At 50.2% G+C, this 23,793-nt stretch overlaps 1 protein-coding gene and 1 long non-coding RNA gene across 2 annotated transcripts in view; one reads left to right on the forward strand and one right to left on the reverse strand.

Moving 5' to 3' along the window:
• Msi1 (musashi RNA-binding protein 1) overlaps positions 1-23,793 on the reverse strand; it is a 92,646-nt gene that overhangs the window by 41,558 nt on the left and 27,295 nt on the right. The window lies entirely within an intron of this gene.
• LOC102547958 (uncharacterized) lies at positions 17,099-18,868 on the forward strand. Its single transcript, XR_015634876.1, has 3 exons — positions 17,099-17,570; positions 17,822-17,925; positions 18,597-18,868. It is a non-coding gene; the product is annotated as an uncharacterized LOC102547958 (long non-coding RNA).

Here is a 23,793-nt window from a genome sequence, read left to right on the forward strand (position 1 = left end):
TATTCTTCACTGGTTCTGCTGATGGACGCTTGTCCTGTTTCTCATTTCTGGCCTTTATGAATACTGCTGCTGTCGAAGCTTTTAGGCAGTCTTTAAATACTCTGGTTCAATTCATTTTCACTATGCTTTTTGTTTGTTAAGACGAATCCATATTTACAGGAAAAAAATCCATATTCACGCTAAAACAAAATAAGTCCACTTTACCCTCTGCAGCCCCATGGTAATGGTTTGTCAGTCGATGTAAATCTTCCCAGGTACTTCCTTTGTGTATAGAACCATATATGAACCTTAATGAGATCGTCGCCCCTCTGGCCATTCCTCCCTTAGCAATTCCAGGGGATACTGCGGAGTTTTTTGTTCGGTTTGGTTTGGGGACTTTTTTTCTTTGTTGTTTCTTTTGAGAGGAGTGCTCGTGTAATGAGGGCTGGCCTCAAATCCACCATATAGCTAAGAGAATGACACTGACCTTCTGACCCTCCAGTCTCTATGTCCAGATTCTAGGATTACAGTAGCATGTCGCCCTGCCTCACCGCAGAAGCACGCTTGCTTGATTTGTTATTATTAGCTATTTGTGTGTGTGTGTGTGTGTGTGTGTGTGTGTGTGTGTGTACATCACAGGGCATGTCTGAGTTAGGGTTCATTGCTGTGAAGGGACACCATGATCATGGCAACTCCTACGAAGGACAACATTTCATTGGGGCTGGTTTACATCGACTGAGGTTCAGTCCATGTACATCATGGCAGGAAGGATGGCATCGCCCAGGCATGGTGCTGGAGGAGTTGAGAGTTCTCCATCTCGTTCCAAAGACAAACAGAAGACTGGCTTCTAGGCAGTTAGGAAGAGGGTCTCAAAACCCACCCAACAGTGACACACTTCATCTAACAAGGCCACACCTCCTAATAGTCCCACTTCTTATGGACCAAGCACTCAAACCACCACAGGGCACATGCTGAAGTGAGAGGACAGATTTCCTCTTTCTACCATGTATTCCAGGGATGTCAGGCTTGCGGGTCAAATGCTCTTACACTCTGTCTTGTTAGGGTCTCACTGCTGTGAGCAGACACCGTGACCAAGGCAACTCTCACAGGGACAACATTTAATTGGGGCTGGCTTACAGGTTCAGAGGTTCAGTCCATTATCATCAAGGTGGGAACATGGCAGCATCCAGGCAGGCATGGTGCAGGAGGAGCTGAGAGTTCTACATCTTCATCTGAAGGCCGCTAGTGGAAGACTGGCTTCCAGGCAACTAGGATGAAGGTTTTAAAGCCCACACTCACAGAGACAAGCCTACTCCGACAAGGCCACACCCACTCCTAGAGGGCCACACCCCATCCAACAAGGCACACCTCCAAATAGTGCCACTCCCTGGGCCAAGCATATTCAAACCATGACACCTCTGAACCATCTCACCAGCCCTAACCATGTAATTCCTCTCCCCATCCTCTCCCCAGGGGAGCTGTGTGATGGCTTTTGCCTATAATCCCAGCACTTGAGAGGCTGAGTAGGAAGATAGCAGAGAGTTTCCTGTGAGTCTGGGCTACACATAAGTTCAAGGCCAGCCTCGGCTACAGAACGAGACCCTTTCTCAAAAAGAAAGGATGGGGCATAGAGGATATATGTGTTTCATATGGGTGCTTGCTTAACATGCACGAGGCCCTAATTCCCAGCAGCAGCAGCAGCAGCAGCAGCAGCAGCAGCAGCAGCAGCAGCAGCAACGAAAATATGCAAGCGAGCACACACATACACACACACTCAGACACACACAGACACACACACATGCACACACTCACAGACACACACAGATACACACACACTCACATACTCACACACACTCACACACACATATACTCACATGCACACTCACACAGACACACACATGCACATACACACACACTCACAGACACACTCACAGACACACACACAGACACACACAGACACACACATATACTCACATGCACACTCACACTCACAGACACACACACATGTATACACTCACATGCACATACACACAGACACACATACACACACACACACACACACGTACACACACACACTTTTAGGCCATGGTCCGTAAATTCATGCATGTAAAACCTTTAGATACTGAGGGCTTACTGTATTAGGCACATCTTGCCCTATCCCCCAATTACCTGTATCCATGGCAGACATTGATAATCGATCATAGATTTCCATCCTCGCCCAGCTGCAGCCACTGCCAGTTAGTAGAAAAACTGAATTCAATTTCCCATCTCGAGTATAATTTGGCCACTTTCCATTTTGCCCATGAATAAACTAGGACTCTGGGAGGGGAAGAGCCTGCTTCAAGGTCAGAGACAGAGCCCCAGGCTCCGGTCTCCCTGTCAAATGCTCTTTTCACTGTATTCACTGACTCCTAAAGCTATTTTCCCTGGGACCACTGAAAACCTGGTCTCTAGGGAGAAGGCAGAGAGTAGGGGACCCTGCCCTCTGGCCAGCCCCTTCATCTCCAGGCCCTGCCTGAAGTGTAATGGGAGCCCCTGCCAACAAACAAAACATCGTGGCAGCCCCTCCCCCACAGGCACCAGCAACAGACCTGTGGTTTCTCTTCAGATTCCCAAAATAAACACTGGAAAAAAAATTTTTTTTTAAATAAAGGAAGTGTGCTTTTAGCATCTTCGTGTTCAGTCCCTGAACTGTGGGATTATTAATTGACCAGACTAAATCAAATAATTACAGGCAGGAGGCAACTTCAGTGCTGAATTTCGAAAGCACTGGCGCATGTGCACACAGGCACACAGGCACACACACCCGCCCTCACCGACACATCACACTCGCTCTGGTTGTCATTGAAAGCGACGGTGAGAAAGTGGGAGAGTCAGCAGGTCTGGGCAGACTGGGTGTCCTCACCTGGGTGAGCAGAGTCATTGAATTCCCTCACGTCAGGATGGGGCAAAAAAGTGAAGGGGGAAATTTGTGATGCTTGAGTCTGATACACGTGGGCTCTTGAGAGGGCAGGCTTCGTGACCTTACCTGGCCTGTCTCAGCCTCAGTTTCTTCACCTGTAGGATGGGCACAAGAACATACGCTGTATGTTCATATACCCATAGGTATATGTCACCATAGACCAGTGAGACAGCTCAGTGGGTAGGGGTGCCACAAAGCCTGACCAACCTGAGCTCCATCCACAAGTCCAACATGTCAGAAGGACACGAATGACTCTTGGAAACTGTCCTCTGATCTCTGCACACGCAGTGTGGTACATGTGCCGGTGGGTGGCATGCATACATGAACATAAAGATGTGTACAATTACTATGCGTCAGTTAAAGCTTAAGTCACAGAGCTAGGGGTTGTGGTCGCTGATGACGGTGTTGGTATAGTGTGCTTACCCCAGCTACTGATGGAGTTAAGGCAGGAGGCTTGCTTGAGCCAAGGAGGAGTTAAAAGCTCACCCACCCCGGAGCAATAGAGTGCGACCTCTTCCATCTCAACCAAACTTGTATGTGTGCACACAACACCTGGGTCTGTGGACTATCTCAGTGGGACAAAGAATTTCCAGTGTGTGTACTTCTATGGATTTGATACCTGCAACCAATAAAATAAGGTAAACCTAAAAAATACTTTGAGAGAGAGAGGCAGAAAGAGATAGAGGGAGGAAGGGAGGGAGAGAGAGAGAGAGAGGAAGGGAGAGAGAGAGAGAGAGAGAGAGAGAGAGAAAGAGAGAGAGAGAATAGAAACAAATTAGGGAGAGCAGAGCAGTGTGGAGGTTATGTCCACTAATGAGGTCACTCCTGCCCCCCGGCCTTTGCACAGCTCTTCCGATGCAGGGATGGGAGATGAATCTAGGGTTCCTTAGAACTCCAGGTTCTCTCTCTTTTTTTTTTTCTTACTTTTTTTTTTTGGTTCTTTTTTTTCGGAGCTGGGGACCGAACCCAGGGCCTTGCGCTTCCTAGGTAAGCGCTCTACCACTGAGCTAAATCCCCAGCCCCCCCTTTTTTTTTCTTTTTTTTTTCAGGTTCTCTTATTGGACCCATGGCTCTGTATCCCAAGGAAGGTTGTCTGGTCTTCAGTGTACCAGTTTCAAAATGGTTGAGCCATGGCCATGGGGGAGGCTCTGCCACTTCCCCTGACTTACAGGAGGACCCAGATGAGGAAGGGTCCAGTCCAAGGTGGCACGGCTAGCTTGTCTGGAGACCCCATTGCTGCATCTTGAGACTTTCCATTCAGGGGACCGATTTCACCTTTCCTACGCCGTGACAGCTACGTCAGCAGAGTCCCACCCCCCACTCTCACCCCGATTATCTTCCCACCAGTTCTTACGGAACTTAGCCTCCAATTAAAGAACACTTCGTATAAATTATAACAGAGGGTCCTCGGGGAACCTGAAGGCTCAGAGGAAGGAGAAAACGCTGGGAGGGAGAGGAAAGAAGGAAGGCATTTGAGCAGAATCAGAGAGGCAGATATGGAGGACAGAACACTCCTTGTGGCTTAGCGGAACTGGTGTTCTGCCCTGCTTCTCCCCCTACACACACTCTTGTCGCTAGTACCCGCCACGGTGTCATGGTGCTCTGTCTACAAAACTCAGCCAGGGTCACTGACTGGCACAGGATGTAATATATTCCAGCAGAAGATGGAGACCGTGGTCTTGGCTCTTGGGAAGTGAAGGGGGAAGCCTTGTGCGTTCAAGATCTTCCTCCACTGCATGGTGAGTCTGAGGCCCGGCTACAAGAGACTCAATCTCAAATGAACAAACAAACCTCAACAGAACAGTGCTAACTGCTGTCCTTGGGAGTTGACACTGCCAACCACCACCAATCCCATCTTTCCCTCCCCTCTTCCTGACCTGGGTAACTCTAGCAGACATTTACAGAATATCCCATGGGCCTGCTAGGCAATTTACACCAACTGGTCTGGTTAGTTATTCCTCAAAATAAAAAAATAAAAATAAAAATAAAAAGGCTCGGGGGAGGGAAGTCTGGGACTCAGAACCCTGTACACCGAGTCTGTCCTCCACTAGGGACTGACACCCTCAGCTCCTGTTACCTTCACACAGCAGAGGATAGCCAATCCCAGAGAGCAAGCAAAGAATCCCGAGGCCACACAGCGAAGCAGCAGGGAGCCTGGATATGAGCGCCCACTCTAAGTCACACTTGAATCCAATTGCTTCTGTCTGTCTGTCTATGAAGTGAATCCAGGAGCTGCCATCCATCCATGATTTTAGCCTAGTGTGGCTACAACTGGCCGGGTCCATGAATGAGCCAAAGGTGTGAGAACCTCACTTTGGTTCCCTAGCAACTAAATAAAAATCAAGGTTGGCCGTGCACGTCTTAGCACAGGGGAGGCAGGGACAGGGGGATCTCTGGAGCTCCCTCACCAGATTGTCTTCCTGAATCAGGGACCTTTGGGTTTTGTGCACAGTTTGCATCAAAAATTAAGATAGAGGGCTGCAGAGATGGCTCAGGGGTTAAGAGCACGGACTGCTCTTCCAGAGGTCCTGAGTTCAAATCCCAGCAAACACACGGTGGCTCACAACTGTCTGTAACTCATATTTTGGGGTATCCTACACCCTCACACAGATGTGTGTGTGTGGGAGTGTGTATGGGTGTGTGTGTGTAAGTGTATGTGTGTGTATATGTATATGTACACAGTTATATATAGTCAAACAGCAATGTACATAAAATAAAAATACATTTTTAAAAAATTAAGATGGCGAACGATAGAGGTGGATGCTTGAGATGGGCCTCTCGGCTGTGCACACACACAAATAGGTACACAGGCATAAACACACACACACACTCACACACTCACACACACACACACACACTCACACACACACAGAGATAGAGAGAAGTAGGGAGACTACTTAGTGAGATGGGACAGTAGGTGACCTTCCGGTGTCATTGTGCTGGCTAGCTGAAACCCCTCAATAGCTCCCTTACACCGTTAGAGCAAATCCCAAACACTGCCAGTAGACGACAATCCCCATGGCCCCACCCGTGCCTCATCTGCCCTGCAGCTGTTGACCCACCCCCCTTTAATCAAGTGACCTTGTAGAGCCTGGAAATCACCAGACGCATCCTTGACCCAGGGCCTTTGAACAACCCTCTCCCTGGATAGAACATCCACCCCTTCCATTTGGGGCAGACACTACTCTTCTTCTGGATTTTCTGCTGTCTGCCTAGAGCCGTGGTTCTCAACCTTCCCCAATGCTGCAAGTCTTTAACGTAGTTCCCCCGTTGTGGCGGCCCGCCAAACATAGTTATTTTCCTTGCTACTTCATAAGTTTGCTACTGTCTTGAATCGTGATGTAAACATCCCCGTCTCCTGATGATGGTTCTGGGAGACCCCGTGAAAGGATCGTTCAGCACCCAACGGGGTCACAGTCCACAGCTTGACAACTGCTGGCCTGGAGCACCCTTCCCCATTCAGCAGTATCCTCCTGCTGTGGACAAGCTCCCCTTAGCCACATCCCCCCTCGCCTTTCTTTCCCTAGACTGTGCCTCGCAGACTCCCTCTGCCTTTTCAGTGTCCCGGATGAATATCCCTTCCCCACAGAGACCCCTCCAGGCCTTCCCTTCTGCTCCATTTTCCTTTGCCCCTTTCGTTTCCCAGGAACCTTTGCTGCAACTCTGTGTTTCTGCACCCATGTGAGTGTAAGCGTGTCACATGATCCGTGAATGCCTGTGATTCTCTTTCCTCCTGCTCCCCTCCAGCTCCTCTACACAGTCTCGATACGTAGCCCAGGCTGGCTTAAAAACCCAATACGTAGCTGAAGATGGACTTGATCGGGATCCTTCTCTCTCTATCTCCCCACTACAGCGGCAACCAGTGGGGTGGGACGCAGGGTTCGCATTAGACAAGCGCTCTACCAGCCCAGCGACATCTCGGCCCCTTTAAATCCTTCCTGAAAGTTAGGGCTATTTTCTCCTGCTCCCCGTGGCGTGGGCTAGCTCGTTAGGCACTCTATCCATCTTGAAGGCACAGTGCGGTAGACACATCGCCCTCCTTAAGCCTTTGGACGTAATAATAATGACCGCTGTGCTTTATTGAGCCCTTGGAGCGGCCGGAGCAGTTTCTCATGCGATTTCATTGGCTCATCGGATAACTTATGATGCTGTCTTAATTACTAGTATATCCGTAGGACGGATGAGTATCTGGGGCTCAGAGGCATGCCACCCCTTGGCTAAAATGACAAAGCCTCTAAGAGGAGGAGCAGGGCTTCTGCCCAGGGCTCTTCCACACCTCTGCACTGGGCCTACGATTTGGTGCCACCTCACAGAGGGTGGGGCCGGCTGCTTCGGTCCTTGCCGTCCTCTCCTGCCCTCTCCTACACCCAGGGGTTTGTGCCTTGAACTCTAGAGCTGCCATCGGGGGATCAGCAAGCTTGTGAGAACAGCTCCTTAATTTAGTATCACAGCACTAAGAAAGAGCAGGCAGCAGGGTCCAGATACCTGCCCTTCTGACTGTGACCCAGAAGAGAGATGCCGGGGCCAAAAAGTAGAGACTTCCCAGGTCTTCTTTACTATAAGTGACCCAGCTGTCCCCACAGCAGTGCTGATCTTGCTGGGTCATCAGCAACAGCAGGCTCCAGAGAAGCCGGGAGCCACGCAGAACGATCCAGCAGGAAAAGCCTAGGTCGTTGATTATATATATATTAAAGTTTGTACAGTCATACTTTTTACAGGTTTCACGTTTGGTGAGAAAAAGCAAAACCAAACAAGAATATGGATATTTTGGGGGGGGGCTAGGGTGTGGATGTGCACATCTGTAATTATAGCATTTTTGGGAGGTGGAGGCAAGAAAATCAGGAGCTTCAAGGTCATCTTCAGTGAGATAGCCAGAGTGAGGCTAGCCTGGGCTACACAGCAAGACCCTACCTCAAAAACAGACAGAACTACAGGCTGGAGGAGGAGATGCCTACTGCACAGAAGTGCTTAACTGACTGTGTGAGACCAGAGTTCAAGTCCACAGATCCCACATCAAGCCTGGGAGTTTTTATAAGTCTCTGTAACCCCAGCTCCTACAGAGGTGTGAGAGGTACCAATCAGAGGCTCCTTGGAAGTTACTCAGCTGGCCTGACCCACACAGCAGGCAAACCACAGAGACCCTGTCTCAAACAAAGGGGAGGTGGGCGCTCACATCCAAGTTGTCCTCAGACAAGCAATGGCATGTGGGCGCCCATATCCACATGCATCACACACATGCACATCGTATACATACATAGAGACACACACACACACACACACACACACACACACACACACAGAGGCATGTGAAACAACTTCAGAATGCAAGAATTTGGTTTGATCCAGACAGTGTTGCTGCACACCTTTAATCCCAGCCCTTGGGAGGCAGAGGCAGGTAGATCTCTGAATTCAGTCTGGTCTACAGGGTGAGTTACAGAACAGCCAGAGCTACACAGAGAAACCCTGTCTTGAAAAACAAACAAACAAACAAACAAACAAACAAACAAACAGAACTTAGGTTAGATTCCCCAGCACTTTAAAGTTTCTTTTTCCACTCCATCAACAGTTGCTCTGTTTTAAATTTTTCAAAGTAACTTAGCTGCCGTGGTACTGGGGATTGAGCCCGCGGCCTCACCAAACATTTTGCCGATTTGAGTTCTATGTTCCAGCATGAGAGAGGAAAAGGCAGTGTGCTGATGTTTGCTGCACATAAGCGGGGGCTACAGAGACAGCTTGACCCGGGAAATGTCCGCTTTACAAGCTAAGGATCCAAGTTAGAGCCAGGACACCTGTGTAAAGCTGGGCCTAGAGGCTCAGGCCAGTGATTGGAGTACTGTGGAGTCAGAGACAGGAGGATGCCCGGGGCTTCCTGGCCAGCACATCTGGTTGAGTCAGCAAGCTCCTTGCTAAGGGAGAGACCCTTCTCAGTGAGGCAGAGGGACTGAACAGGCAGCTCAGTGGATAAAACTCTTGCCATGCCAGTGCGAAGACAAGAGGTAAGGTCCTCAGAGCCCACGTGAAACCTGGCGTGCCTGGACAAGTCAGAATAGCCAGAATGTGTGAGTTCTTGGTTCATGTGCAGTCCCTGACTCAGAAAATAATGTAGAGAACAAGTGAGAGAGACATCTGATGTTAGCTTTAGTGTACGTGGGCATGTGCACACACACACACACACACGCACACGCACGCGCGCACACACACTTGCACATGCACACACACATGCACACTTGCAAATGCACACACATACACACGCACACACACAGGTAGGCATGCACACATACACATACACACATATACACACAGGCATGCACGCACACACATTCGCATACAAGCACACTAGCGCATGCATGCACACGGGCATGTACATATACACATACACACAGATGCCCATGCAAACACACATACACATACACATATACACATGTACACAGGCATGCACGCACATGTGGGTGTATACACACACAAATACACATGGGCACACACACGCACCTGCGTACACACACATGCCAACTCACACATACACACATGCACATGTGCACACACACGGGCATGCACACATACACACACATATGCATAACACAAATTTGTGTCCACACATTTGTAAACACACACATACACATACATTCACACACTACACACATACACCAAAAAGCACAAACAAAAGCAACAACAAAAAAGATAAATAAAAGCAAAACAGGGATCAATGAAGACACTCAACACGGACCCCCTAACCTACACACACTTGTTAATGCACACCTGCACACACGTGTATACACACATAAACAAAAAACCAATGCGAAGCAAGCACAGATCTGCTTAGCTAGACAGAAAGTGCCACGCACTTCCGTCTACTCGAAATACCAAAACTGGGCTGAATCTCAAGAAGCAGAAGGCAGGTCAGGAGCTGCCTGGACTCGACGGGTTGGAGAAGCAGGAGCCATAGCCATCCCTGAGGTGAAAAGAGGTAGAAGTGGAAGGAATCGGTGCTGCAGAGCACTGGGAAGAGGCCACGAGGCACACTCTGAGGTGGCTAACTAGGGGCTGAGCATGCACAGCTCCGAGGTAGAATGCTTGCCTAGCGTGTCGAAGACCCTGGTTCAAAGCCCAGTAGCAGAAAGAGGGGGAAGCAGCCCTGTTTGCCCGGTATGCTTGCAACCCTAGCAACAGAGGCTGAGGCAGCAGGAACGGGTTTGGGGAGGTGGGTTACAATAAAACGTGTACATGTGACTTCAGGTGCCCACAGATGCCAGAGGCATTGGCTGCTCTGGTGGTCCAGGCACTTGTGAACTGTGCGTGCTAGAACAGAATCTTACACAGATGGGATTACACTCTACTCACCAACCTTCCTGGTGATTAACATACCAATTAAAATCTCAGATCAATAGATTTTCCTCCCTTCCCTTTTCATTTTGGAGCTGGGGTCTCACTAAGTAGCCACGGCTGGCCTGGAACTTGCTATGTGGACCAGGCTAGCCTTGAACTCACGGAGATCCACCTGCCTCTACCTCCTGAGTGCTGGGGTTAAAGACGACTCAAGTATCCACTTAGCCTATTCTCTCTGGCTCTTCCACAGTGGTCCTGACCGACCCACGATTTCCCTCGATTTCCCTCGAAGATGAGACTCCTTCTTGTCTGCCTCAAGGCTTAGCCATGACTGTGACCTCCTCCCTGCGGGTGACTGACCCCACAGGCTGCCTGTCTTGACTTAGTCCCCCCTGTCTTTAGGACCAGCTAACTGTCCAGACTCCCTTTCTGGCAGGGATAGGCAGCTACCTAAACTCGGTGAGCCTCAGTCTCCTCAGATGTCTTGAGGAGGTGAACAGAGAGAGAGAGAGAGAGAGGCAGAGCACGCAGGGCACAGCCCAGGGCCAGATGGTGTCATCTGATCTCTCGGGGAGTAAAGGTGGGTCTGCGGCCACCTGCTTTGGGTAGGGCATTAAAGCTGAGGAGGGAAGGTGAGGCCGAGCTGGGCGGCCCTGGGAACCCGGGAGAGGCAAGGCTGGAGTGGAAACGTTTAGGAGGAGAACAAACGGCTCCTGAATGGGAGCTTTTATTCCTGCCGCAGAGGGCTTTGTTCCCCCAAACACGTGACGCACAAAAGCCTCTACTTGAATTCGGGAACCCAAATTGGTTCTCAGGTGGGGGAGGAGTGGGGTGTCCGGGATTTCGGGATTCCTTAAAGGGACAATGCCCTGGTTTGCCGGTCTCAGGGTTCAGTCCTCATTGTCTTGGGGGGGGGAGGGGGGAGGGGAAGGGAGGGGAAAGGGGTGGGTGTGAACTGGACCTGTGGGGGCGGGGCGGCTGTTCAGAAGAGGATGAAGAGGGGAGGGGGAGCGCGGGTTGAGAAGAAGCGGGGAAGACGGAAGACAGCCCTGGCCCCCTGCCTGAGAAACAGAAGGCATTGAAAGGGAGAAGAGAAAGGAGAAGACAAGTAAAAAAAAACGTGGTTAGAAAGTTCTTAGTGCATCCACCGCCCTGCCTGGCCCAGGCTCGCCCTGTTTCCCAGCCCCGCAGCTGCCTGCCCTGTAGTTTCCTCCAAGCCCCAAGCTGGATCTTGCCTCTGGGCCGCTGCAGTTGCCCTTTCTCCCCCCACCTGACCCGCTTCCCACCCACCCACAGGATTACACTGATCCGGTAATCCCAGACGCCACCCCCTCAGAGGGAAAGGAGAAACCTGCTATGCCTAGTCCATCTTGTGCCTAGCTCTCTCCTGGAGGTCACTGCAATGCCTCTCCCAGTGGTGACACACCAAGACACCACACCGGGGCCTGCCTGCCTGGCTAAGTGGCTGACACTGCTCTAGTCCTTTCTCCGTGGAAAAACCATTGTTTTTAGAGTCAGGGGGACTTGAGCCTGTCTATAAAACTTTGTAGGTGGGTGTCTTGGGCAAGCCTCTGACTTCATTTTCCCTCCCTCCCTCCCCTTCTATGTCCCTCTCTTTCCGCCCTTGTTTTGAGACACCATCTACCTACACAGCCTAGTCAGGCCTTGCACTCCTGATCCTCCTGCCTCAGCCTCCTGAGTGTTGGGATTACAGGTATGGAGCACCCTGTCTGACTTGAGAGGTAATTTCTGAATCAGGTTTTTGTTTGCCTGTGGTGCTGGAGATCCAAATTAGGGTCTTGAGTATGCTAGGCAAGTACTCTACCACATAAGCTATACACCCAGGCCTACCCTTGCCCTGAGCACGACTTGATCAATAGTATTTACAGATGATACAATTGTCTGAGGAAGGAAGGAACACACACAGGATTTGCAGCCAGTTCCTCACCCCAAAACTTGGGTTTTGTTTCTTTGACTCCTGGACCCTCTTTGGTTCCTGAAGCTTCGAAACCCAGGAGGCAGCACATGTTGAGACCCAAGGGTCACAAGGAAGAACTGGAGGGACTTACCCCAGACCCCTGCATCAGCATCGGCCCAAAGCCTTACTATATTGTAGGTAGAGAACTGAGTTCTACACCACTGACTCTGTGGTTTGATTACCTTAAAGTTTATAACCGAGACCAAGTTTCACGGTGTACACCTTTAATCCCAGCACTTTCCAGAGGCAGAGGCAGGGAGATCTCCGAGAGTTCAAGGCCAGCCTGGTCTGTGGAGTGAGTTCCAAGACAGCTAGAGCTGTATAGTAAGGCTCTCTCTTATTCTTTCCCCTCTGGGCTGGAGAGATGGTTCAGTGGTTAAGAGCACTGACTGTTCTTCTAGAGGTCCTGAGTTCAATTCCCAGCAACCTCATAGGGGCTCACAACCATCTGTAATAGGATCTGGCTCCCTCTTCTGGTGTGTCTGAAGACAGCTATAGTGTATTCATATAAATAAAAAATTTTTTTCCATCCAGTTGCATGTACACAAATTAAAATTAAAAAGCAAAAAGGTATTTTTGAAAAGCTATACTTGAGGCTGAGGATATGGATTGCTACTTAGTATAGACAAGTCCCGAGATTAATTTACAGCACCACATAGACCCAGAGGTCCTGGGGATACATCCTTGTGTTCCTAGCATTTTGGGAGGCGGGAGGATCAGAAACTTAAAGTCGTCCTTGGCATTACTGGGAATTAGAGGCCAGCTTGCAGTTACAGGCACTGTGTCAAAAAAAAAAAAAAAAAAAAAAAAAAAAAAAGGTTTTTCAGAGTCTCTCCTGTGTTTTCTAACTGCCTAGGGAGCTGGGGCAAGAGACTCCTTTGATCCCAGAACTGAAGGTCAGCCTGGGGTCAAAGTGTGTCCAAGCCCCTACCTAACTCATACAGGGGTCTCTGTCTGGATGGTCTGATGGTTGTGCCAGAAAAGAACTAAAGGTGGTGGAAAGAGAAAACCCAGTGAACTCTGTGCTGGGGGCACATCTTCAGCCTGGGGATGAGTTTCGGGGGTACACCACACTGGACTGAAGGGGAGACGCTGGAGCGCCCCCACCCACATTGTCTGAACTGAAGGAGAGAATCCAGGGTGCACCCATACTGTTCTGTGCTGAAGGGGAGACTCTGGGGCACCCCCATACTGTCCAGGCTAAAGGGGAGACTCTGGGTGCCCCAGACTGTAAGGGATTGTTGGCAGGTCATTTTCAGCCCGGAGCTCCAGACTGGGCATTGGGCGCAGAGGCCCTCTAAGAAGGTTGTGCCCCGGTGTCTCCTCCCTAAGTAGCTCACTAAAGAAAGCTGGCTCGAAATGGGATTGTGCAGACCCAGCTTTGGGATGCAGGATCAGGTCGGGATTGGTCCGCTAATCCGCTGAGATCATCAGTTTCTGTGCCCTGTGCTCTGTGCCCTTCAGGTAGCAGGTAGCGATTCCGAGCGGCTGCCACTGGAGGAGGGCCTGGCTTCTATAGGCCTTCTATAGGCTTTGCTTCCTGCTTCCTGCTTCCTCCCCTCTTCCTACCTGTTATCCTGTAGTCCTGTCCCCCACCCCACCCCAAAAGTACGTCTAAGCTCCACCCACCTTCCAAATAGCCACTCAGCTTTGAGGTAGGTACCAGTAGGGCACAGCGGTGGGAATGCGGAAGCACACAGTTCATCTTTATACCCTGCTCTGTTCTGTAGGTAGGAGCCACATCCCTCTGGGGCCAGGCTCAGGAGACCAAACTGTGAGGTACCTTTGCCCTTTATCATGCCTTCTTAGCAAGTGACTTGGCCTCCCTCTGCCTCTGTTTGCCCATCTGTGAAATGGGAGTGTGACAGTAGTATCTACCTCAAATGACTCGATCGGATGAGGCAGCCATCCGATGTGCCTGGCTCACCAGTTCGGGGTGAAGAACTTGATAGGAGGGCCTGTGAGGTGGCTCAACAAGCAAAGGTTGTGGCCACCCAGTGTGACAAACCTGAGTTTGATTCCCTAGATCCTGGTGCTGAGAGCAAAGAACCAACTCCCCCAAGCTTTCCTCTGACTGCCACACATGCACACCACAGCGCACACACGTCCCCTGTGATGAGTAAAGGAACAAATGTAAAGTAATATTGAAAACAGTCATAAAAGCCTGATAGTGACTCCCCATGCAGGCTAGCCTTGGTTCGTTTTTTTCTATTGTTCTTGATTTGAGACAGGATCTTATGTAGCCCAGGCTGGCCCGGAAATCACCGCTGCCTCATGGGGACTAAGATGGATGTCTTCGGCTTCTGGGTCTCTAGTGTGCTGGGATTACAGCAACACTGTGCCCTGCTGTGTATTTTTCCTAGTGTTATCCCATGTTGCCTCCTAACTACCTAGGGAGATAATTAACACCATCGGTGGACAAACCTAGGAGCAGAGGGTCTCTTTCGTTTGGGGTTCACTCTAAGCCATCCTGTTCTGCCTTCTCCCCACACCTGTGCTAGCCGAGACTCTGTGCATACTGGGCAAGTGCTCTGATGTTCTATCTCCAGTCTTGTTTGTTCTAGTAACTTCTAATCTCCAGTAAGGCTTAAGACGGTGGCTCTGCAGAAGAAGGCAGTCTCAGGACTCCCATAAATCCATTACAGTTTCAGGCAGAGTTCATGCGCAGGAGGAGAAATGAAAGTAGCAAGTGAAGTCTTTGAACCCGCCGTCTTTTTGCTTTGGTGAAATATATTGAAGCCGTGGCAGTGACTGGTACAGATGCAGTCATAGCCAAACTGGAAAGGGGAAAGGCCTTGTAGGGCACCTTTGATCCAGCAGGCAGAGAGGCGAGCAGATCTCTGAGCTTGAAGCCAATCTAGGTAAGCATAGTGACACCCTGTCTCGAAAAGAAAACCCTCCCGGGAAAGAGTTGTGGCTACCCATCCCTCGCCTGCAGAGTGGGAGAGCAAACTGTGACACAGGCAGGCAGCAGGAGACTCCTCAGCCAGTGACAAAGGTGGCTCCAACACGCGGCATGGAGAAAGCCTCAGCCGCTCTCGGCGCTGACGAAAACACCTGGACGCATGGTATGGACTGGACAATTCCACTCGGATGATGCCTCGAACCTTCTCGCAGAGGTCACTCGGGTGGCTGCTCCCTGGGAAGGGAGTTCCAATCAGTCCCCGGGAACCGTCTAGTGCAAAGAGAACATCCTGGTGTGGATGCAGTCCTCGGCAGCCCCCATAGGTAAAACTTGGCCAGCAAATTTGTCCAAGTTTGGGACGGGAATACCAGCTCCATGGTTAAGATGGCTTGCTGCTGTTCCAGAGGACCCAAGTTCAGTTCCCAGCACCCACCCTAGATGACTCACATCTTTCTGCCTGTAGTTCTTGCTCCGGGGTATCTGATGTACTCTTCTGGCCTCTGTGAACTTATACTAGGTCCTATGGCATTTGTGTGAGCGCACGCACACACATCCACATACATGAAGAATACATCTTTAAAAAAAATCCATTCACATTAGCATAGACATATATGTTATTTATTATATGACTGTTAATATTTTCAATCTAGCCAAATGTGGTAGCATCCACCTTTAATCCTCATACTCGGGAGGCTGAGGCAGGTGGATCTCTGTGAGTTAAAGTCCAGCTGACCTACATAGTGAGACCTGGTCTCAATAACAATAAAAGTGAGGGTGATGATGATAGTTGCTTATTATTTATTATTTTTTTTATTTTATTATTATCTGTTCTATAATTCTAGCACTTGGGAAGCTAAGGCAGGATCGTAGGCTAGCCTGGGCTACATAGTGATATCCTGTCTCAAACAGCAACAATTTTTTTTTCCACTTAAAAACAGAACCTGGGGGGCTGGGGATTTTGCTCAGTGGTAGAGCGCTTACCTAGGAAGCGCAAGGCCCTGGGTTCGGTCCCCAGCTCCAAAAAAAAAAAAAAAAAAAAAAACCAGAACCTGGGAAATGGAAACACGAGGACCAGGAATTCAAAGGCATCCGTGGATATGACCATGTCAGTTCCGGGGGGGAGGGGGGAGGTTTGAGAGGAAGGAGGGAGAAAGAGAGCGAGGAGGAAGTAATACATGATAGTTTCTGTCTGGAGGTGTGGTTCAGCGCTAATAGAGTTCAATCCCCAGCATAATAAAAAATTTGATTTCATTTTAGTCCAGCTAGGTAGTATTCGAAAGCCTATCATCCTAGCTCTTGGGAGGCCGAGGCAGCATGTTGAATTTGAAGCCAGTCCAGGCCACACTATAGGTACCAGGCCAGCCAGGTTTACACCGAGTGGCCTGGCTGGTGGGGGAGCGGGAGGCGGATGAGGGTGGAGTTCAGAGGGTGTGTGCAGAAGTGGCCAAAACACAAAGCAAGCTCACAAACAAAATCCCACAGGACGGTGGTAAACACCAGCCTCCCTGTCTCCTAGGACGCCAAATAAGATCCAAGATACTTGAGTGAAGTTTACATGTCAGACAACACGTGGTATAAGCATTCCCCCCCCACACACACACACACACTATTTGGGATTTTTTTCTTTTTTCTTTCTTTCTTTTTTTTTTTTTTTTCTTTTGCTTTTATTATCTGTTGTAAGCAAATCGGGCCTCCTCGATTTTCGCTTACTAAATCCGGCGATCGCCACCCTCCTGGGACCCCGCCCGGTCGCAAGCCCGTGCCCACCGCAGGGGGAGCGCCCCCGCGCAGCGCCACAGTCACGCCGGCCGCAGCCTGGCAACGCGGCCACAAAGGGAGCCCGGGAGGCGGAATCTTTCCACATGCCTGATCAATGGGGGCGCGGAGACGGCGGCGCAAACAGGCCCGAGACAGCCGCACAAAGAGGAGGCCCCTCGGCCGCTCCCGCCTCGCATTGATCCCTCTCCTTTGTGGCTCGGACAACGGGAGAGGCGCCTCGTGGGGACTCGGCCTATTCTCATTAGGGGCGAAGGCCCTCGAGGACCCTTGGCCCCCAGCCCTCAGCAGCATCCCTTCTATAGGCTCCGAGACGCGGGTCCAGGGGGTGGGGGTCCCGAGTCTATCTGGGGACAGGGTGGGGTGGAAAAGTGTCACTAGTGCAGCCACCCAGACTCCGCCTCCTGAGTGAGGACCCCCCAGACCGCTCTAGCAGGTCTGCTGTGTCCCCCTGGTTACTGGCAGCCCTCCTCAAATCGCCTACTTTTATTTATTGAGTAAATATTTATTGAGCGTTTGCTCCAAGCTGTTCCCATTCCCCTCCCACTCCCCAAACCACCCCCCCAAGACCACTTGAACTGGCCACAGTCCCTTCGGGAAAGTATCACCTCTCTGGGAAAGCATCTTTGGCCCATCTCCCACCTCAGGTTGGGCAGAGCGCCCCCTCCCCCTCTATGCCCTTTCTAGCTCCAGGCTCTTCAATCACAATAGGGGCAGCTAACAATTACCTAGCCCTTACTATGGCTACAGCTTCCAAGCGTTTGACATGGCTGGCTCTGGTTTTTTCTTTTTGTTTGTTTGTTTTTAAGATGGGACTTCAGTGTGTATGTAGCCTAGGCTAGGCCTGAAGCCTGTAGCCCAGGCTGGCTTCAAGTTGGTAATCCCCTTTGCTCTGCAGAAGTGTACCATACACCCTGCTCCGGGGTTCCTATAACTCATAGAACATCCCTCCAGATTTGAGCTGCTGTGACCTCCATTTTTGAGAGACAGAAATGAAGGCTGGTATGTTGGGGGAGGGGTGCGGGGGGGTTACCCAAAGCCACATAGCTAGTAAGGGGAAGATCTGTTATAATGGGCAGGGCAGCTAGTCCATCCGTCCACTTTTGTCTGTTCGTCCAACAGACCTGGTGACCTTGGCATCCAGCAAGACCAGAGTGGCCGTGTCCTAACTCTTGATCTTAACGACTTGGGTTTAAGAATCAAACTGAGGGCCAGGGCCTGAGGGTGTGGTGTGGCTCTGTGGTAGAAGTGCCTAGTATGCTCTGGCTCTGGGTCTGTCCCCAGCACTGAAAGGGGATGGTGGTGGCGGTGGTAAAATTGTTGCTGAGCCTGGAGTGGTGGCTCACACCTTTAATCCCAGCACTGGGGAGGCAGAGGGGAATCTGCCCACAAATGAGGTTGAAGTCAGACTCTCAAATAGTGTAAAATGCGTCGCAGGGATCCGGAGGAATCACAGCTATATACTTCCTTGTTGAAAAAAAAAAAAAAAAAAAAAGCAGCTTCGCTGAAGTATAATTTTCAAGCAAGGCAAGACACCCATTCTGAGTGTCCAGTTCGATGAACATTGACAAGTACATCCTCCGGAGTGGCTCAGTCAGATGAAAGACATTTCCATCTCCTTGAAACTACCCCGCGTGCCCCTGACAGCCTGTGTCCTTTCCTCCTGTTCCCAGGCAACCCTTCATCTGCTTTCTGTCACCATAGATTAGTGTGCGCGTTCTAGAACTCTGCAGACATGGAATCCTACAGGAACTCCTCCGCGTCTAGCTCGTTCTGGGGATTCGGTGCGGTGGCCGGCACTTGTTCCATCTCAGCTTCTCCATCCAGACAGCGAAGGTGGACACGTCCTGGTTTCGCTGAGAACAGGCTCACAAGAGAGCGCTAGATCTGTATACTGCAGGTGCTCAATAAATGCCCTCGCTTACTGTGCCTCTTCTGTTGAAGAGTTGGAGTTGCTATAAGTGTTTGTTTTGTTCTGCCTTCATGAATCCAGATTTGGGGGAATGGGAGGGGGAGGGGAGAGGGAGAGAAACTTTCCCAAGCTGACACAGTCTGGAAAAAGTCAGAGTTAACAGAGGAACCCAGGCAGCCTAGTCCTGGAGAACGTATTCTTTGTTTCTTTTCTTTTTTCTTTTTTTTTTTTTCCGGAGCTGGGGACCGAACCCAGGGCCTTGCACTTGCTAGGCAAGCGCTCTACCACTGAGCCAAATCCCCAATGCAAACATATTCTTTCTTTTACTTGAAGACAAGGTCTCCTTGAATTTGGTCTGTAGCTGAGGATGACCTTGAACCCCTGATCCTCCTGCCTCTACCTCTCATGTTCTGAGATTACAGGCACACACCAACCATCCCTGATGTACACAGTACTGGAGATCCATCCAGGGCTTGGTGCATGCTGGGCAAACACTCTTTTATCCACATCCCCATCCTGTCCTTATACTTTTAAAAGAATTATTATTGTGGGCCCGCTGTGGTGGAAGTGGGAACCCAAAATTGAGACCAGTGTAGACCACACAGAGACACCAGAGAAGATGTCCTTAGAGCGGTATCACTCGTGAAGACCATGCCGTCTTTCATTCTTCACTTTTAAACTTATATCATCGAGATGCTGTCTCACCGGGTAGCCCTGACTGTCCTGGAATTCACTCTGTAGACCAGGCTTGCCTTGAACTCACTGAGATCCTCCTGCCTCTGCCTCCTGAGTTGCTGGGATTAAAGGCGTGCGACTCCATGCCTGAGTGAAGGCCATTTTTCTTTTTCTTTAAGAGGTCTCTGGGGATGGAACCCGGAGCCTCACACATGCCAGGACTGCACTGCTGCACTCTGGCCAAGAGACCTCACAGAGAGGCCTCGTGCTAACTGCCTCCTGTCTTCTCCAGCAACCCCTCTCATGCTGCCTTTGGTCATCTGTCTTCTCTAGGGATGTGGTACAATGTAAAGAATATATATATATATATATATATATATATACATATATATATACACACACATACACATATACATATATATAATATGTGTCTACTGTTATATGCATGTGCTAACATATAACTGTACTATTGCTAATAAACATGCATGCATATGTATATGTGTGTACGCTCACCTGTGTGTACACTGTGGATGTGGAGGTCAGAGGTGGCTTTAGACAGCTTACTTTTTAGAAAACAGCTTCTCTTTTTCAACCCGGAGCAAACCTGTTTTGGCTAGACTTAGGACTTCCTCCATTCTCACTACCAACACCACACCGGTACTGGGATTATAGCGGCGGCCGGGGGGGGGGGGGCTGCCACACCCAGCCTTTAGGTGGGTGCTGGGGATCCAAACTCAGGTCCTCATGCCTCCATGGCATGTTCTTTACCCCCGTTAAGCCACCTCCGCAGAGGCTCCATACACTGCCCGTACATCAGCTCTTGCAACTCCCCAGGCAGGATGGGAAGAAGAAAGAGCTCCCATTTTACAGGTGAGGTCACTGCGAAGGAGCTGGCTTTGGCAAGCCGCGCAGATATTGCGGCCCAAGCAAGGACTTTGGCAAATCTCTGCCCTCCTGTTCCCGGGGCCCTCCCCAGAGCTCCCCCCTTGACCTGGCTTCTTTCTGGATGCATCCTCCTTGACCGCTCCTCTCCACAGGTTTGCCTCTTCCGGCCCATGGATTCTAAATTTCCACAGTGACCCCTCCCCTCCCCGCACTTTGTCTGGGCAAAGCTACAATTTCAAACCGGGTTGAGTTCCTCCGGTAAAGGGGCAGGGACAGAGGCCCTCCCCTCGGGTCTCGTCCCATAAATACCCCCTGTGTGCAGCGCCCAAGGGCGAGGGTGGGGGGGAGACAGGCAGGCTGATCTGTAATTAGAAACTTTTCTCCCTTCCCTGTCAGGAGAAGGGAGGGCCCAGGTCTGGCCCAGTCATCTTATTTGTCATGAATTATTCAGGAGATGGGAAGTGGAGTAGCCTCGGAGGGCCCCTCTGTTTCCCAGATCCTTCTCTGGTCCTGCCCTGCACGCAGCGCAGCATGGCTCACTCAGCCCTGTCCCTCTCACCCAGTGAATAAACAAACCCCCAGCGGGCAGGCAGGCGGCTTTGCAGACAGGGTTTGCATCAGGTCTCATGGGGCGCGGAGGATGTGGTGGGGGTGGGGATTCCCTTCTCACCTGAAAAGAGTTGGCATGGAAGGAGAGAGACAAGGCTAGGAAGAGAGAGGCTGAGCTGGATTTGAACTCAGAGCTCAGGGACTGAATGGCACTGAGGTCACGCAGTGTTACGAGAGCTGCTGGAGAGAAAGAGAAAGGCAAAAGGTACTTAGCCGCCATTTCTGCTTGCTCTTGCTAAGTCTCCCCAAGGAGGAGAAAAGGGATGGTGTAGGAAGCAAGGGAGTATTGGGGAGGGGGCTACTGGAGGACGAGTACCTATTAATTTGTTGAGACACGGACTCTCTGTACAGCTTTGGGTGGTCTGAAACTTCTTTTCTAGGCTGGCCTCGAACTTATGGTGATCTTCCTGCATCAGCCTCATAGGTACTGGGATTACAGATGTGAGTGGCCACACCTAAGAAACTCTTATTTTAAAAGAGTCAGCAGGGCTGGAGAGATGGCTCAGCGGTTAAGAGCACCCGACTGCTCTTCCAGAGGTCCTGAGTTCAATTCCCAGCAACCACATGGTGGCTCACAACCATCTGTAAGGAGACCTGATGCCCTCTTCTGGTGTGTCTGAAGACAGCTACAGTGTACTTATATATAATAAATGAATAAAAAAAAAAAAAAGAGTCAGCATACACTCGCCAGGACCCCAGAGAGGGAGGAGAGAGAGAGAGAGAGAGAGAGGAAAAAAAATAAGAGATTCCTATAAACCTTAAGGAAGATGCTACTGTGCCCATTTAATAGATGTGGAAATTGACAGACACTAGGGGAGTTTATTGGAGGACAAACTGGCTAGTAGAACAGGAAGTCAGCCCGAGCACGTCCCTGCATGGCACACCCTTGGCCACCAGTCCTGTGGGCGGCAAGGTGGTGGCAAGGAATGCAGACCCTGTGTCCTCACGGTCGGTCTTGGATTGTTCTTCCCTTGATGACAAACTTTGGGTGTGCAGGTGCCACCCTAAAACAAGGGCTCTGTGGTCATCGGAATGAGGCCTGCCATCTTCACATTCCATAAAGGCTTGCAAAGTGACCTCTTAGCAGGCCCTGGGCATCTCCTTTGACATGAAGCTATCAATTCCTAGAGAGACAGAGACAGAGAGAGACAGACAAGAGGCAGAGACAGAGACAGAGAGATACAGAGAGACAGAGCTAGAGAGACAGAGACAGAAAGAGAAACAGGGACAGAAACAGAGATAGAGAGAGACAGAGACTGTGCAGTTCCCAGAGAAGCCAAGAGTTTAGATTTGGAAAATAACTACCTAAGTCCACGCCTTACTATCTACACGGACTTGGGCCAATTCCCTGAACTCTGAGTCAAGATAAGGAGAAGTAATAAACAAGGGCTGTGAAGATACAGAGGACAATGCACACAAAGTATTCGGCTTGCCGAGCACATATGAGTGCCTAGCACATAGTGGGTGCTCAAACAATGAGGCCATCCTTGTACTGTCCTCTTTATTGGTGGCTTTTCCTTAGGAGGATTCACAGGAATGAATCGGCCCCTGCTGTTGCCTCTAGGAAACCCCTCTCCCCTGGGCCAAGCCCTACCTTCGCTTTCAATGGAGCTTCTGCCTCACAGTCTCCGCATCGAGGTTGGATGGCCCAACCTAGACACGAAGTTGGTTAGAGCCCGTGTATGTGATCGATTAGAGCCAATGCGAGGGAAACTGAGATTTAGCTCCGGGGAGCTGCAATTTTCCCACTGGGAAAGGCAGGCAGATCTGGTCAGGACACTCATATCTTTGAGCTCCTGGATCCGAGTGTGGGCAAGTAAGGAATAATAATTATTACAGTGTCTCACGTAGCCCAGGCTGGCCTCAGACTTGCTACGTAGCAGAAGAGGACTTTGAATAGCTAACTCTCCTGCATCTATATCCTAGGTACCAAAACCACAACCCCGTAACGCCACACCGGGCAGAATAATTGTTACTTCATTTATTTACTTTTGAGACAAGGTCTCACTAAGTTACCCTAGCTGCCCTGGAACTCACTCTGTAGACCAGGCTGGCCTCGAACTCACAGAGAGCTGCTTCCCTCTTCCTCCAGAGAGACCAGGACTAAAGGCGTGGGCCACCACCACACAGGGCTACGCTATTGATATTTTTGTCATCGTCGTTGTTGTTGTTGGAGTTATTTTTTCTCTCTCAGCCAACCAAGAACTCTGATGAATATACCTGATCCAGCAGTCTCACAGTCTCTCAGTCTCTCCACATATATACAGCAACAGATCGATATAAATATAAAAGCCATAGAGGCATCTTTCAAATGACAGTGTGCGTTGGGCAACTCAGTCCTAACTATTACTTTTGTTCCCCACGGTTAGGTCAGTAAAGAATTCACAACGCACAGGTACAAATTAAGGGCCTTTACTCACTAACGCAGGCTGTCACTCAGGCTCAGACCTAAGAGTCACCGCTTGGCTTTCTCCACAGTCTTCCTTACTGCTTTGAGGAAAACATTTAATTCCTACTCTGGGCGTAGGCTATGCCTGCTTCCCTGTATGAGTAGATGAGTTGTTCCTGTCTGCCTTTTGTCTGTGCGCTGGTGCTGCCAGAGCCCTAGTTGTTTATAGTTTGAGACAGAACCTTGATTAGCCTTTAGTATCTCCCACTTCTCTCTAAGACTCCCCATTCCCCAGCCCTGAGGGGTTAGTCACCTCTCTCCCACAGAGAGAAATGCTTGGTCTCCCCTCCTGGTCAAATCTGGCCACCTGCAAACCCAGACTTATCCTCTAAGTGCCTGG

This window comes from Rattus norvegicus, chromosome 12 (genome assembly GCF_021556685.1).
Source record: "Rattus norvegicus strain SHRSP/BbbUtx chromosome 12, alternate assembly SHRSP_T2T, whole genome shotgun sequence".
NCBI classification, from domain to species: domain Eukaryota; kingdom Metazoa; phylum Chordata; class Mammalia; order Rodentia; family Muridae; genus Rattus; species Rattus norvegicus.